The following is a 13,375-nucleotide window of genomic DNA, read 5'->3' as shown; positions in this document are numbered from 1 at the left end:
CACCCCTTCACACCATATAGCCCAGATAATTGGGTTATCTCTGTATATGCAGTGTATATATATATATATATATATACAGGCATATATATCAGGGGACGTAGAAGGTGTGTGAGGGATATTCACAGAAGAAATATGTGCAGCATGTGATGTGGTGTGTGGGATGAAGAGAAGATGGAGGGGTGTGCAGGGAACAGCGTGGTGGAATGAAGAGGTGAGACAGGATGTGGCACAAAAGAAGAAAGCATACAATGACTGGATGAGAAATAAGGACGTGGAAGAAGTTGAGAGGCGGAAGAGGGAGTTACATGTAGAAAGAATGAAAGAGGTGAAAAGATTAGTAAGAGAGAATAAGAAGAGAGCGGATGAGGAATTTGGAAGGAATTTGAGTGTAAAGTGGAGGGACTGTAAGAAAATGTTCTGGAAAGAGGTGAAAAGAGTGGACAAGGTGGAAGTGAAGTTAGCAGGGGAGTGAAAGATAAAAATGGTAGATTACTAGTGGAAAAGGGAGAAAGAATGAGCAGATGGAGAGAACACTTTAAGTAATAGAACATAGAGTATAAGTGGATGGGGAATGCTGGGAGAAGGAGGGAGGTAAGAAGACTTGAAGAAATCAGTAGGACAGAAGTTGTGGATGCAATGAAGAAAGTTAAACTGGGGAAAGCCCCAGGAACTGATGAAGTGTGTTGTGAAATGCTGAAGCATGGGGGAGAGACAGTAGTAGAATGGATGTGGAAAATGTGCAGATTGGCCTGGGAGGAAGGTAAAGTCCCAGAGGATTGGAAGTCAGATATAATTATTCCCTTGTACAAAGGAAAAGGGGAAAAAGAAGAGTGTGGTAATCATAGGGGCATTTGTCTTCTTAGTATAATAGGAAAATTGTATGGTAGGATACTTATTGACAGAGTTAGAGAAAGAACAGAGAAATTAGTTGGAGAAGAACAGGGAGGCTTTAGGAAGGGAAGAGGTTGTGTAGATCAGATATTCATTCTCAGATCTTTAGTGGAAAAGTTTCTAAAGAAGGGAAAAAAGTTGTATGCGGCTTTCATGGATTTGGAGAAAGCACATGACAGGGTGGATAGACAAGAATTGTGGAAAGTATTAAGAATATATGGAGGAGATGGGAAGTTGCTGAATGCTGTGAAGAGTATGTATGATGGTGCTATGGCTCCAGTGCGTGTGGAAGGTGAACAGAGTGAATTTTTCTCTTTGAAGGTTGGGTTGAAACAGGGATGTGTCATGTCTCCATGGTTGTTCAATCTGTACATGGAAGGGGTAATAAAAGAGGTACAAGGTAGGGTAGTGGATGTTGGAGTGGCCCTGGTGAGAGAGGATAGTGTTTGGAAACTCCCTGTACTGTTGTTTGCAGATGATACTGTGTTGTTGAGTGAAGAAGAAGGAGAGCTTCAAGGCTTGATGGATGAGTTTGGGAGAGTGTATAGGAAACGGAATCTAAAGGTGAATGTAGGGAAGAGTAAAGTGATGGTCCCTGTGAGAGGTGAAGTCAGTGAATGTACAGGGAGGTTGGATGGTGAGGAACTGGAAAATGTGAGTACGTTTAAGTACTTGGGTAGTGTGATGAGTAAGGATGGAGGTTTGGAGGGTGAAGCGCTTGAAAGAGTACAGCAGGGAAGGAAGGTTGCTGGTTCCTTGAAAGCAGTGATAAGAAGCAGGGAAGTGAACATGGAAGTGAAAAAGTTACTACATGACAGTTTTGTGATACCAACTCCAATGTATGGAAGTGAAGCTTGGACGTTGCTGGAAGGACACAAGTCAAGAGTGAGAGCAGTGGAAATGAGTTATTTAAGGGGAGCCTGTGGAGTCACATGGAGAGACAGGCTGACAAATGAGGATATAAAGGAGTGTTGTGGTGTGGATGTGGATGTGATAGGAAGCATTAGGAGGAATACACTGAGGTGGTTTGGCCATGTGGAGAGGATGGAGGGTGAAAGACTGATGAAGAGAGTGTATGTGAGTGAGGTGGAGAGGGGAAGAGGGAGGGGGAGGCTGAAAATGAGATGGCAGGATGGGATGGAGAGGTATATGAGAGAGGGGTGTGTGAGTTGGGAGCGGAGGAGTGAAATGGCGGGGGACAGGGCGACGTGGAGGCGATTTGTTTGTGGCCACCCCGAATGGGATTGAGGCGTCTGGCAATAGATAGACAGATATATATATATATATATATATATATATATATATATATATATATGTATATATATACAGTATATGTATATATATATATACTATATATATGTATATATATACAGTATATGTATATATATATATATATATATATATATATATATATATATATATATATATATATATATATATATATACATATATATATATATATATATATATATATATATACATATATATATATATATATATATATGCAAGAGGGATGCCTGTTGAGTAAGGAAGAGTGGCTGTGCGTGACAGAAATAAATGGAGAGAAATTGTGAATGAATAAGTGATGACGCAGCCCTGAGGGGATATTCTGCCACATTTGGTCTGATCAGCTAGTCAGGTCAGGTGCGGGTAAGGGGATGGGTCTATTATGATGTGGCAGGGGTAAACCAGTTCTGCTGTCGGGCCCTGCTGCGGATGTCACTGATTGCATTGCGCAGTTGACCCTTGTGCGGTGTGGTGCGGTGAGGATCTGTCCGTTCTCCCCTTTGGGGCTAAGATGCGAATGAATGTGTTTGAATGGATGAGTAAATGGGGAGTGTGTCATCCTGTCTCGGCTACCTCCCTTTCCTTGGGGGAAGCAGCCTAGGTATATAGATAGATAGATAGATATGTATGTATATATATACAGTATATAAGTATATATATATATATACAGTAGGCTCGCACAGTACGCGAGAGATTGGGCGGTCCACGACCTCGCGCACTGGGAATTCGCGTACTGGGAATACATAATCTTATGGGAATAATTACATATGGGCTGTACCCCCTCATACCTGGACATTTTTTGGTCCTTAGAGACATAATAAAGGTCATATTTTTCAGACATTGTACTAAATCTATAGCTACAATAACAAAAATATGGGTAGTCACCTTAACAACAGTAGACAACAGGCCTGATGACCTTAAATAACAGGGGTTCCAAGGAACGGCAACACTTACAGCGCCGCACTCCCCACCGCACCAACACTTCCCTCCACAGACTCCTCTTCAGCACCTTCCCCAGGAGCATCAAAGTCACTCACATCGGCCATAAACCCTTGAAAGTCCAATGCTGACACTTCTGCGCAGTAGAATGCCCGGGAATTTCTGCGCATCAACATGACGACACATGACGCGCTGTGTGAGGGGTGGTCGCGCACTAATAGAAAATGGCATTTTTGATCCACTCCTTGCCTCTGCCTCACGTTCTGTGTGGTAAACTCGCACATTCAAGGGTTTTTGGCTATGATTTTTGGTCACTAACACACAATACGAATCGCGCACTATGATGACGCGCACTGTGTGAACCTACTCTATATATATATATATATATATATATATATATATATATATACAGTACATATATATACCGGCATATACTGTATATATACAGAGATAGCCCGATTATCCGGGCTATATGGTGTTAAGGGGTGCCTGATTAATCCGAAAGCACGATTAATCCGGCGGAAACACAAGTACTGTACTGTTAGACTGATTTATTTACCGGTAAATGTACACTTAAGTACCAGAAAGACCTTTCCAGTTCAATGTATATTCCTCCAGCTTGTTTCAGTATTTTTCATACTATATTCAGTTCAGTAAATCACGTTTTCTTACTGAAAGATTTCCTCCCTGTTAGTATCGTCACGTTCTAAAGCTGTACCCACGATTGTTTCCAGCACAATGGACGAAACTCATCATACTCAAATGTGGACTTCGTTTCCCAACTTCCCAACTGAAGATTAGGTTAGGTTACATTATTACGTGCTGTTAAGCTAGGTTAGGCCAGGTTTAAACACTTAGATTAGAACAGTGTCTTCTGCCATTACGCTAACGAATCAAAGAGTCGTCACACCAGAACAGAGAAAAACAGCGGGGAAAGATTTAACAAGAAATGTTTATTTACCAACCCAGAAATAATCAGAAAAATATAACAGACTATCAGGATGAACTGATTTGGTAAGGTGCTTTTACTGCTTATAGCAAAGCGTATGTTTACCCCCCTCAAATACTCAATGTTCGTGAGTTCAGAAATTTGTGTGCTCCCGTGGCAGACCTTGAAATCATTTTTTCAAAGTTATAAAATCAGTTACTTTTTCTTACAGATGTGAAAAGACTCGTCTGGTACAGTTGGCTTTTTCTCTTCTCCCCTAAACCCATCTTGTGATTTGCTATGATTCATGAAAGAAAATTAGGGGGCATGTTACATTAGAATTTAAACATAAAGTTAGGGTGCATGTTACTTTAGCATTTAAACATATCGGCGAAAACATCTGGGATGAAAGGACTGCCGAGCTGTTTGGGATGGTAGAGTTCGCAGTTTTTATGGCTCTCCCTAACTTAACGTTACTGACACCGGTACAGTAAAGCATTGTTCAAGGCTAACAGCCATAAGGGGTTAATGGAATACATTATTGTTTGTATCAATACTCTCTCTTTCACACACACACGAACGAACAAAAGAATGTGCAATAAATGTACACTTAACTGTAAGGAGCAGAAATAACTGTATGCTCTGTCGGTCCGAAATGTGTTGGGAAGCGACATCGAACAAAGAATGTGGAACTGAATGCCACCTTACGAGAACACGTGAGATGAAAGTATTTTTTCTTATTAGTAAACAATTGTTCCATTTCGTCCCCTTTAATTGTGAAACTCGTAAATTTTCGTCCAAGCATACAGCCTAATAACCTTACCAATTCAATTCATATTCTCTAGTTTGTTTTTGTATTTTTCTAGTTTGTTTTCTTATTATCATAACGTTCCTTAAGCTTTACCTACGTTTGTTTCCGGCATAATGGAAGAAACTTGCTCCTAATTAGGGTGCATGTTACATTAGCATTTAAACATATCGGCGAAAACATCTGAGATGAAGTGGCAGGCCGCCTGACTGCTTGAGATGGTAGAGGAGGGTCGTGAAAACATACCAGTGACCTTCGTTCCCTTCCCATAATTGTTCACAGTTTTTTATAGCCCTAACCCAACATCCCTGACACCGGTACAGTAAAGCATTGTTCGAGGCTGACAGCTATGATGGGGTTAATGGAATGCATTATTGTTTGTATTAATACTCTCTTTCACACATACAGTACACTTAAGAACGAACAAAAGAGTGAACAGTAAATGTAAGAGGAAGAAATAACAATGCTCTGTTGGTCCGAAATGTGTTGGGAGGCGCGATACCTAACGAAGAATGCAGAACTGAATGCTAACTTACGAGAACACATGAGATGAGTATTTTTTTTTTTTTCTGATTAGCAGACATTCTTGTTTCATTTCGTTCCCTAAAACTAGGAAACCCATTACTTTTCGTCTAAGCATACAGCCTAAAGACCTCACCAATTCACTTCATATTCCTCCAGTTTGTTTTCTGTGTTTTTCTATTTTGAGGGTAGTAAATTACCTTCTCTTGCTGAAAGATTTTCTCTTTTATCACGTTCTTTAAGCCGTACCTACGATTGCTTCGGGCATAATGGATGAAACTCATCGTACACAAAAGTGGATTTAGTTTCCCAATTTCCCAACTGGAGCCCAGGTTAGGTTAGATTAGGTTAAATTATTAAGTAGTTAAGCAAGGTTAGGCTACGTCAGGAGTATCAGTTGCCTCACCAAACTCCATCCTACCACCCTTGTGATCGAGTTGTGAGCAGGAGGTGTGGGTGAGGGCAGGGTGAGCAAGACACTCTCTGGTTTATCCATGCCTCTCTCCCTAGAAACTGTATGCTTCCTGTTTAAACCGGAGCTATCGTACGGATAATTCTATGAATTACTGTACCACTGAACCATTGGGTCACAGCCCGGATATACCGAAAGCTGGATAATCCGAGCCTGGATAATCGAGCTTCCACTGTATATATATATATACATATATGCCAACGGCCATACCACGTTGAGTACACCACTTCCCGTCCGATCAGCGAAGTTAAGCAACGTTGGGTCTGGTTAGTACTTGGATGGGTGACCGCCTTGGAACACCAGATGCTGTTGGCATAACGTTCTCCCTACGTGTCAAGTGGGGTTGGTGGAGGATTAGTGCCCCTCCCTGTAAAACAATTAACTCTAAGCCCTTGGCCTCCCCGTTTGGGATACATGGCATCTGGCAATGAATGAATGAATGAATATACAGTATATATATATATATATATATATATATATATATATACAGTATATATCATCATCATCATCATCAATCGTTTGAGTATCCACTGCAGGACCGGCCTATCCCGACCGAAGTCGGGACGATACAGCCAATGTATCTTGACCAAGTGGCTTGGGCTGTCTGGTAGAGATTGTATGTAGGGTGAGAAATGCTTGTAAGTGTAATTGTAGTGTTGGAGGTGTGGCTTTGGATGTGTGTGTAGTCTGTGAACCAAATGTAATCAGCCCACGCAAGCCGACTGGGTGCAAGCATACTTTACAGTAAGCGACACTGGTTCAACTACAGCACCCCTTGTGTCCGCCAATGCAGTACGTGGCCGGGTGAACACTCCCAAAGTTTATTATCCTGGCGGGGCGTGAACCCTGGTCCACCCATGTACGAAATGCACACTCTACCACTGTACCACAGAGGCTCCACAGTATATACAGTAATCCCTCTAATATCCGAACGCCCAATATCCGAACATCCCCACTAACCGGACATAATCCTCCTGGGATCCAATATTCCGAAAATGGGCCAAAAACCGCAAAAATTCGAAAAAAATCTGACTTTTTCCCTCCCATAATTTGAAATTCCCACCTGGCGCCAAACAGCTGTTACACCATGGTCCCTTCACCCCTTCCTTCCTCCCCCTCCCCCCTCCCCTGTCAGGTTGCCATTTGGTATTTTTCATTACCAATTGTGGTCCAATTTGGTAATGAAAAATTTGTTTGGTAATGAATTAGAATAATGCATTACCAAATGGATTTTTCACATGTATGAGGATACACAGGATGGAGATGGTGGATTGTTTGCTCTCTCTGATTAATCTGCTACCCTACATAGTGTGAAAATAATCAACATGGTGTTAGTTATAAGGAGAGTGATTACATGTATTTCCACTTGTATATATAATTAGTGAAGAATATATGCTAGCTTTACGAATTTGGTAATGAAAAGTTATATTTGACAATGAAAGTTGAGGAGATTGGTAATGTGGCTGTTGCAATCTGGCAACTCTGTTGCCCCACCAACATCAACAGTCACAGCTTAACTCCGATGGAGAGCAGATACTCATAACAGTGCAAGCCACAGGTGCTTGTTTTTTGTGAATAAACAGTGAATAAACTGCAATACCTTGCCACTAGAACACACGGGAATTTACAGTGTTGTGCAGTGTTAAGAAATTAGAATTTAGAGTGCAGAGGATTAACTGTGGACTGCAAACTGGCGGTTCAAACCAGTCCAAGAGCAAGGGACTTGTAAGTACCCAGAATGTTCAATATTGTATAAACTCACCTCTAAAACCTCATTTTATGGTTCTTTTGCATTTATTTCAGTCTTTTATGTCCCTTATTGGTGTGATTTGGGTCTTAAATAGGTGCAATGCATGTCCAGAGGGAGTTGTATAGGTGTTTTTCAGAGTTAGGGCCCATAAGTACAAGTCCATAAGCTGGGGCCCAATATCCGGACAGGACCACTATCCGGACCTGCCTATGGCTCTATTGATCCGGATATTGGAGGGGTTACTGTATATATATATATATATATATATATATACAGTAAAAGTCCAATATTTCGGCATCCAATTCCCCGGCAAATCTGACATTTTGGCAGTTTTGAGAAATAGTCCCATTTACGAAAATCTCCGATCGTTCGGCAGATTCTCCGATTTTTTTCGTCAGTCTTGAAATTCTCCATGAGGCTCGCCAGCTAGCTACCCGCCTTAGTGAGTGAGATAGTGAAAGTGATGGAACGAGTCTACCTCTGCCTTGAAGCTCAGAGGCTAGCTCTTTCTCCTATAGCATAAAGAGAGGACAAACATGTAGTGAGTCTAGCATGGGAAAGAGAATCTGTTTCGCCATTCTTCCGAGTTGTTGCCGTGCTGCTGCCGACTTCTCTTGATTCTTCTGTGTGCTTTGTGAACTTCGTACCGAAATACCTCTGAAATTACTATTCGAGTGTGCTGGGGACTTCTTCCAGCAGTAGCAGACTCCAATCAACCCCTTCTATTGTACATATGTAAATAAGGAACCTACTATAAGTTTAGGTAAGTGCATGTGAACTTGTAGGCCTACTGTACCATTACATTTATATACAGTATGTTCACTAATTTCTTTATTTTTCATATTCATGTACAGAGATAGCCCAATTATCCGGGCTATATGGTGTTAAGGGGTGCCTGATTAATCCAAAAGCACGATTAATCCGGCGGAAACACAAGTACTGTACTGTTAGACTGATTTATTTACCGGTAAATGTACACTTAAGTACCAGAATGACCTTTCCAGTTCAATGTATATTCCTCCAGCTTGTTTCAGTATTTTTCAGACTATATTCAGTTCGGTAAATCACGTTTTCTTACTGAAAGATTTCCTCCCTGTTAGTATCGTCACGTTCTAAAGCTGTACCTACGATTGTTTCCAGCACAATGGACGAAACTCATCGTACTCAAATGTGGACTTCGTTTCCCAACTTCCCAACTGAAGATTAGGTTACATTATTAGCAGGGGAGTGAAAGATAAACATGGTAGATTACTAGTGGAGAAGGGAGAAAAAGTGAGCAGATGGAGAGAACACTTTAAGGAATTGTTGAACGTAGAGGATGGAAGTAATGCGAGTATAAGTGGCTGGGGAATGGCTGGGAGAAGGAGGGAGGGGAGAAGACAGGTAGAAATCAGTAGGATAGAGGTTGTGGAAGCAATGAAGAAAGTTAAATCGGGGAAAGCCCCAGGAATTGATGGAGTGTGTGGTGAGATGCTGAAGCATGGGGGAGAGATAGTAGTAGAATGGATGTGGAAGATGTGCAGATTGGCCTGGGAGGAAGGTAGAGTCCCGGAGGATTGGAAGTCAGGTATAATTATTCCCTTGTACAAAGGAAAAGGGGAAAAAGAAGTGTGTGGTAATCATAGGGGCATTTGTCTTCTTAGTATAATAGGAAAAGTGTATGGTAGGATACTTATAGACAGAGTTAGAGAAAGAACAGAGAAATTAGTTGGAGAAGAACAGGGAGGCTTTAGGAAGGGAAGAGGTTGTGTAGATCAGATATTCATTCTTAGATCTTTAGTGGAAAAGTTTCTAGAGAAGGGAAAGAAGTTGTATGCGGCTTTCATGGATTTGGAGAAAGCATATGACAGGGTGGATAGACAAGGATTGTGGAAAGTGTTAAGAATATATGGAGTAGATGGGAAGTTGTTGAATGCTGTGAAGAGTATGTATGATGGTGCTAAGGCTGCAGTGCGTGTGGATGGTGAACTAAGTGAATTTTTCTCTTTGAAAGTTGGTTTGAAACAGGGATGTGTCATGTCTCCATGGTTGTTCAATCTGTACATGGATGGGGTAATAAAAGAGGTACAAGGTAGGGTAGTGGATGTTGGAGTGGCCCTGGTGAGAGAGGATAGTGTTTGGAAACTCCCTGTACTGTTGTTTGCAGATGATACTGTGTTGTTGAGTGAAGATGAAGGGGAGCTGCAAGGCTTGGTGGATGAGTTTGAGAGAGTGTGTAAGAAACGGAACCTAAAGGTGAATGTAGGGAAGAGTAAAGTGATGGTCTTTGAGAGAGGTGAAGTCAGTGAATGTATAGCGAGGTTGGATGGTGAGGAATTGGAAAATGTGAGTACGTTTAAGTATTTGGGTAGTGTGATGAGTAAGGATAGAGGTTTGGAGGGTGAAGTGCTTGAAAGGGTACAGCAGGGAAGAAAGGTTGCTGGTTCCTTGAAAGCAGTGATAAGAAACAGGGAAGTGAGCATGGAAGTAAAAAAGTTACTACATGACAGTATTGTGATACCAACTCTAACGTACGGAAGTGAAGCTTGGACGTTGTTGGAAGGACACAAGTCAAGAGTGAGAGCAGTGGAAATGAGTTATTTAAGAGGAGCTTGTGGAGTCACGTGGAGAGACAGGCTGACGAATGAGGATATAAAGGAGCGTTGTGGTGTTGATGTGGATGTGATAGGAAGCGTTGTGAGGAACACACTGAGGTGGTTTGGCCATGTGGAGAGGATGGAGGGTGAAAGACTGACGAAGAGAGTGTATGTGAGTGAGGTGGAGGGTGGAAGAGGGAGGGGGAGACCGAGGATGAGATGGAGGGATGGGGTGGAGAGGTATATGAGAGAGGGGGGTGTGAGTTGGGAGCAGGGTAGTGAAATGGCGGGGGACAGGGCGACTTGGAGGCGATTTGTTTGTGGCCACCCCAAACGGGATTGAGGCGTCTGGCAATAGATAGATAGAGACATTATTAGGTGCAGTTAAGCTAGGTTAGGCCAGGTTTAAACACTTAGATTAGAACAGTGTCTTCTGCCATTACGTTAACGAATCAAAGAGTCGTCACACCAGAACAGATAAAAACAGCGGGGAAAGATTTAACAAGAAATGTTTATTTACCAATCCAGAAATAATCAGAAAAATATAACAGACTATCAGGATGAACTGATTTGGTAAGGTGCTTTTACTGCTTACAGCAAAGCATATGTTTACCCCCCTCAAATACTCAGTGTTCGTGAGTTCAGAAATTTGTGTACTCCCGTGGCAGACCTTGAAACCATTTTTTCAAAGTTATAAAGTCAGTTTCTTTTTCTTACAGATGTGAAAAGACTCGTCTGTTACACCTGGCTTTTTCCCCTCCTCCCTAAACCCATCTTGTGATTTGTTATGATCCGTGAAAGAAAATTAGGGGGCATGTTACATTAGAATTTAAACATAAAGTTAGGGTGCATGTTACTTTAGCATTTAAACATATCGGCGAAAACATCTGGGATGAAAGGACCGCTGAGCTGTTTGGGATTGTAGAGTAGGGTCGTATAAACATACCAGTGACCTTGGTTCCCTTCCCATAATTGTTCGCAGTTTTTATGGCTCTCCCTAACTTAACGTTCCTGACACCGGTACAGTAAAGCATTGTTCAAGGCTAACAGCCATAAGGGGTTAATGGAATACATTATTGTTTGTATCAATACTCTCTTTCACACATACACGAACGAACAAAAGAATGTGCAATAAATGTACACTTAACTGTAAGGAGCAGAAATAACTGTATGCTCTGTCGGTCCGAAATGTGTTGGGAAGCGACATCGAACAATGAATGTGGAACTGAATGCCACCTTACAAGAACACTTGAGATGAAAGTATTTTTTCTTATTAGTAAACATAATTGTTCCATTTCGTCCCCTATAATTTTGAAACTCTTAAATTTTCGTCCAAGCATACAGCGTAATAACCTTACCAATTCAATTCATATTCTCTAGTTTGTTTTTGTATTTTTCTAGTTTGTTTTCTTATTATCATAACGTTCCTTAAGCCTTACCTACGTTTGTTTCCGGCATATTGGAAGAAACTTACTCATAATTAGGGTGCATGTTACATTAGCATTTAAACATATCGGCGAAAACATCTGAGATGAAGTGGCAGGCCGCCTGACTGTTTAAGATGGTAGAGGAGGGTCGTGAAAACATACCAGTGACCTTCGTTCCCTTCCCATAATTGTTCGCAGTTTTTTATAGCTCTCCCTAACCCAACATCCCTGACACCGGTACATTAAAGTATTGTTCGAGGCTGACAGCTATGATGGGGTTAATGGAATGCATTATTGTTTGTATTAATTCTCTCTTTCACACATACAGTACACTTAAGAACGAACAAAAGAGTGAACAGTAAATGTAAGAGGAAGAAATAACAATGCTCTGTTGGTACGAAATGTGTTGGGAGGCGCGATACCTAACGAAAAATGCAGAACTCAATGCTAACTTACGAGAACACATGAGATGAGTATTTTTTTTTTTTTTCTGATTAGCAGACATTCTTGTTTCATTTTGTTCCCTAAAACTTGGAAACCCATTACTTTTCGTCTAAGCATACAGCCTAAAGACCTCACCAATTCACTTCATATTCCTCCAGTTTGTTTTCTGTGTTTTTCTATTTTGAGGGTAGTAAATTACCTTCTCTTGCTGAAAGATTTTCTCTTTTATCACGTTCTTTAAGCCGTACCTACGATTGCTTCGGGCATAATGGATGAAACTCATCGTACACAAAAGTGGATTTAGTTTCCCAATTTCCCAACTGGAGCCCAGGTTAGGTCAGGTTAGGTTAAATTATTAAGTAGTTAAGCAAGGTTAGGCTACGTCAGGAGTAACAGTTGCCTCACCAAACTCCATCCTACCACCCTTGTGATCGAGTTGTGAGCAGGAGGTGTGGGTGGGGGCAGGGTGAGCAAGACTCTCTCTGGTTTATCCATGCCTCTCTCCCTAGAAACTGGATGCTTCCTGTTTAAACCGGAGCTATCGTACGGATAATTCTATGAATTACTATACCACTGAACCATTGGGTCACGGCCCAGATATACCGAAAGCTGGATAATCCGAGCCTGGATAATTGAGCTTCCACTGTATAGTACTGTATTCATTACAGTATTGTACAGTATCAAACAGTATACAGTACTCTCTCCAAACACATTTGTAATGATATGAGTAATGATGATAGTGTTCACCGAAACATATAAGGTACTGAGTGGGTAGGGTTTTCGATAATTCGGCAATTTTGATATTTCGGCACTTGCCTGGTCCCATAGATGCCGAAAAATCGGACTTCTACTGTATATATATATATATATATATATATATATATATATATATATATATATATATATATATATATATATTGGACATGTGGAGAGAATGGAAAATGAAAGACTGACTAAGAGGGTGTATGTAGGTGAGGTGGAGGGAGGGAGAGGGAGGCGTAGACCGAGGATGAGGTGGAGGGATGGAGTTGAGAGGTATCTGAGGGAGGGGGGGGTGAGTTGGGGGGAGGCTAGTCAAATGGTGGGTGACAGAGTGACTTGGAGGCATTTTGTCTACGGCCACCCTTTGCGGGATTAGGGCGTCGGGCTATTGATAGATAGATAGATAGATATATATATATTCTGTATCAATCAATCAATCAATCAATCATTTCCTGTGGCACCCCTCGGGATTCATAGGGCCTCAATGAACTCTCTCCACCAATATTTGTCTCTTGCCATCTCCTTCAGGTCCCACCAACACTACTCTCCTGCTTCTTTTTTCATTGTCC

At 41.4% G+C, this 13,375-nt stretch overlaps 1 protein-coding gene and 1 non-coding gene across 2 annotated transcripts in view; one reads left to right on the top strand and one right to left on the bottom strand.

The window, feature by feature from the left end:
* LOC145417306 (uncharacterized) overlaps nt 1-13,375 on the bottom strand; it is a 564,754-nt gene that overhangs the window by 432,093 nt on the left and 119,286 nt on the right. The window lies entirely within an intron of this gene.
* Nucleotides 6,044-6,162, top strand: LOC145417669 (5S ribosomal RNA). Its single transcript, XR_013900533.1, has one exon. It is a non-coding gene; the product is annotated as a 5S ribosomal RNA (ribosomal RNA).

The sequence above is a fragment of the Coenobita brevimanus genome, chromosome 110 (assembly GCF_032717465.1).
Source record: "Coenobita brevimanus isolate Jiangsu-jjx chromosome 110, ASM3271746v2, whole genome shotgun sequence".
Classification (NCBI taxonomy): Eukaryota; Metazoa; Arthropoda; class Malacostraca; order Decapoda; family Coenobitidae; genus Coenobita; species Coenobita brevimanus.
The sequence above is the reverse complement of the archived record's forward strand: the minus strand, read 5'-3'. Positions and strand labels throughout refer to the sequence as shown.